Raw genomic sequence first — 4478 nt, 5'->3', positions numbered from 1 at the left:
CACCTCATCCTCGTGAGAAACTTTTTTTTTTTTTTTTTGAATGACAGCCAAAAAGTGCGGAGTCAACAACTGCAACAAGTCTCCACAAGGTCTTTTTTCTATTTTGGAAGCTTCAGAGGTCAGAGGACAAGCAGCGAGTCTGTGTGTGTGTGTGTGTGTGCGTGTGTGTGTGTGTGTGGACTGAGTCTGTCATATATCGGCACCTGGGCTTGGATTTAAATATGCACGTATAGAAAACCTTGGGAAATATTTCTGTCCGCATGTGCGTGCGCGTGAGTCTGTGGCATGTCAATCAATCCAGGCAAAAAGCCCGAGCCCGCGGGTTCGTCACTCCCACGCATACTGCATGCACACACACGGGGCGCCCATTTCTAATATTCAAAACAGTTGAGCCTCTTTATTGGTGAATTCAAAGCACAATTACTGCTCATTCATGCACGTAATTGCCCTTTCCCGATATATAAAGAGGGTGAATGGCTGCTGAGTGGACCTTACTTTCCCCATCAACACATATCAACCATTTTACCTGTTTGAATTTGAAGTCGATACCGCTAGAGAATACAGTTGCCTATAGTCCTGCTTTTTTTTTGTCCACAGAGTGGATGTAGGTTAAAAAGTTTGTACAGTATTAGTCCACACCCACGTGCAACTGATATCAGCTTAATAAGTGAATAAGGGTTACAAATGCAAATAAAGATGGGCTGTGTGTGTCAACTGTGCAGACAGTTGGCACACACTGTCCTGAAGTTATTTTTCATGAGCATGAACAAGAACGTGAAGTGCAGATATGCAATAAAATAGCAAAACCATACTGTTCACCCTCAATAAACACGAAGCAGTAATTTTGAGTTAAATCCAAATTAAATGTATAAAATCAATGTTTGTTTGTTTTTAAGTCATATAATAAAATCATTAAGGAAAATGTGCTTGGTATAAACTGAATGTCAAGTAAATTTCATCTGACCAGGATCCATTAGATGCAATATTACACTGTACCCATGTGACAAAATGACATATAAAATTTACATGCAATTAAATTTGTCAAATTCAGCATTTTGAACAGATTTTTTTATTTTATTTTTGGAATATTCTTTGACATAAACACAAGTGGACAAAGGCTATTATAAGTACTAAACTGCAGGCTGTGTTCAGATGTTTTTGTTTGTTTAATTTAAAGTTTCCTCAAATTATTTAACTTTCAGATTCTGAACATTTTAATCTGTCAGTTACTTTGATTTAGACAAATTATAGCGTAGGACATGATTGTTGTGAGGACGCTGGGCTAACTCATTTGAGTCCTGTTGCATAACAATAAATGAAATCATTTCAAAGTGTGCTAACAGGACGTTTTATTTTAGTTCTTTACACTTTAACACAAAAAGCTGATTCATTCCATGGTAGCAAAGCAGTGTATTTACACATGTAGTTCAAGCTGTGCATCGGAATAGCTTAGAAAGGAGATTTAAGTGGCATTGCTTGTACCAGAGTTGGTCTGAGTATCTCTACGGTTTACAGAGAATGGTCCAAAAAGCAGAAAACATCCAGTAGGCTGCATTTCCCTGAGAGGAAATGTGTTGTTGATCCCAGAGGTCAGAGGAGAATGGCCAGACTGCTTCAGTCTGATAGGCAATATTAACTCAAATAACCACTTGTTACAACCGAGGTATGAAGAAGAGCATCTCTGAACTAAAAGGGCATCAAACCTTGAAGCAGATGAGCTGCACCGTCTACACAAACTGTTATAAACAATATGAAAGCATGGATCCATCCTGTCTTGTATAAGTGTTTCAGTGGTGTGGGGGATATTTTCTTGGTACACTTTGGACTTATCAGTACCGACTGAGCATCATTTTAATGCCACAGCCTACCTGAGTATTGCTGCTGATCACGTCCATCCTTTTATAACCACAGTGTACCCATCTTCTGATGGCTGCTTCCAGCAGGATGTCACAAAGTGCGGATCATATCAAACCGGTTTCTTGAACATGACTGAGTTCACTGTACTCAAATAGTCTCCACAGATCTGAGTCCAACAGAACACCTTTGGGATGTGGTGAAACAGGAGATTCACATCACTGATGTGAAAGCCCACAAATCTCCTTCAACTGTGTGATGCCATGGACCCAAATCTCTGAGGAATGTTTCCAGCAGCTTGCTGAATCTATGACACAAAGAATTATGGCAGTTCTTAAGGCAAAACCAGGTCCCTGTTGGTACTAGCAAGGTGCACATGGTGAGTGTATGTTGCATTATACAACACATGGTATAGTATATGCTTATGTCAAGGCTGGGCTGTTCGTGAAGGTATCAAAATTTGACTGTCACATCACACAGTTCATGTCATCTTTTTTCTTTTTAAGTTTTGAGGAAGCAAGGACTTTCTTGGATATTGGTATAAAAGATGAGCATCCAGTGCCTGTTTTAATGATCTGATTGATTTGTTGCGCGACCCTGCACACAGAAGGTTTTGAAGACACCTGGAACATTTAACCAAACCTAAACAGACAATAAATCTGTTTGTTCATTGTGCTCATTTTGCCATGCACATGCTAAAAAACCCCACTATACTATAAAAGTGTTACTATATGCAATCTGCATAGTGTCGATGCATCTTTGCTGTTGCTAGCTAAGTCACGTAAATTATTGCCTCTCTCACATCTGTTAACTCTTACTCAGAAGCAGATTTAAGAAGTTTTATATTTGCAGGTATGCCTGGTTAAACCAGGTTAGACCTTACTGTGTCCTTGTGACAAAACCAAAGTTTACACTTCTAATGGAAACACGAATAAGCATGTTATAATTTTAAAACATTGATCTCAATCTAGTGCCCTTCATGAATTAAAAATAGACAATAAAAAAGACAAAACAGCACCCCGATCAATAAGAAGAGAAGAAAATGGAGCTCTTCACTTTCAGGTTCGTGCCACTCTCTGTTCCCACAAGGACTAAGCTCAATCGTAGAGCTATAGAGAAGTAGCTTACATTCCAATTACCACTCGAACCAGCAGTGAACACTGAGTCCTGAACCTTGACATCAGCCCCAACTGAGAGAGGCACCAGAACACTGCCAGGACATCACACATTTTCACCCATTATGGGGCCATTGTGCTGCACTGACCTGTAATCTTGACCTCAAGTTGTGTTTCTCTCCATCTCAAAACACTTCACTGCAAATAAGCGAGGGCTGTTGATACCTCTCCACATCTGAGTCTGTATAGACCCAAGTACTAATAATAACATTATTTCCAATGTATATTTTAAAAAACAAAAAACAATGCTTCACCCAAGTTGAATGCTCATTATTCAAAGTGATAAATCTGATAATTTTGCATTCTTTTAAAAGGTGGTCACAATGGTAGTTCACTCTGTACTCTGTCTTAAGGTTTCGACTTACAGTGGAAACACACGGAATATATTCCACAGATAAAGGGGTGTAGAAAATGTAGTTGCCATGGAAATCTACTTATATTTGATTGGCGGCCTTTCCTCCTGCGGTGTAACAATGCCCCCTAGTGATATCTTAGATGGCTCTGCACACCGGGGAAGCAGAGGCACAATCCGAAGTCGTCTTATATCAGTAAGTTCGGAAAGCTTTGAAATCGTTTAACCAGACCTCTTTGTGCATGCGTGTGTCTGTGTGTCTGTGTGCGGGATACAAGCATTACTCCTTGATGCCATCTGCGGTGACGGGCAGGGAGACGCAAACTGGTTAATTAAGCTGAAATCTGAATGATATCTAAATGAGATTTAACGCTCTTTCACAGGCTCGCTGCACTTCACTTTATCTTAGTAGAAAACCATGGTTTCCAGGAGCTGCAAAAGCCCTTCCGTTCCCGCTGTTTTAGCCTTTGATGGGTGGGAAATTCTGGGTTTCGTTCTGTTTCCACTGGTCTGTTATGGAAATATTTTATGTATTAACACCAGAGGGAGCTCCTGAGTTCTTTTTTCTTTGCCACACTGCTCTGTGTGTATTCACAGCACAGACATCCAGGTGTTAAAGCAGCTCTCCAAACTACTTTTCTTATCATTAATTACTATTAAGGAAGATATTTTGCAGCTCATCCATCTTACATCCATCTATTTAAAGATGTGAACAGAAAGATAAGGAATTTAGAGATATATAAAATATATACAATGTTATCAAAAAGCCACAAGTAAAAAATAAACAAATAATGAAAAAAAAGAGATGTTGGTGCAGTAAAATCACAGACACTACAGCTACAAACACACTGGACAGTCATTTGGGCAGGCTGTCGTACAGACTGGGAATAATAACAGTGTTTCAGTGATTATTCAAACCAAAGCGGAATTGTTGCATACATTATAAACTCTTCAGGTTATTAATTTCTTTGTGTTGCAGATCACGCTGACCTGCAGATGTCAGGGATTTTTCTGATATACTATAATGCAGAAGCCGAGGGGTTCCAACGTGTCAGGTGACTGAGAAAAGAGAGCCACAATGGAAGACAAAGGTGTCG

The 4478-nt window shown here is 39.6% G+C and overlaps 1 long non-coding RNA gene across 1 annotated transcript; it reads left to right on the top strand.

Moving 5' to 3' along the window:
* Nucleotides 1-3452: 3452 nt before the first annotated feature.
* On the top strand, nucleotides 3453-4478 carry LOC112843252 (uncharacterized). The gene is made up of 2 exons (XR_003215466.1): nucleotides 3453-3577; nucleotides 4361-4478. It is a non-coding gene; the product is annotated as an uncharacterized LOC112843252 (long non-coding RNA).

Source organism: Oreochromis niloticus, linkage group LG20, assembly GCF_001858045.2.
Source record: "Oreochromis niloticus isolate F11D_XX linkage group LG20, O_niloticus_UMD_NMBU, whole genome shotgun sequence".
Classification (NCBI taxonomy): domain Eukaryota; kingdom Metazoa; phylum Chordata; class Actinopteri; order Cichliformes; family Cichlidae; genus Oreochromis; species Oreochromis niloticus.
The sequence above is the reverse complement of the archived record's forward strand: the minus strand, read 5'-3'. Positions and strand labels throughout refer to the sequence as shown.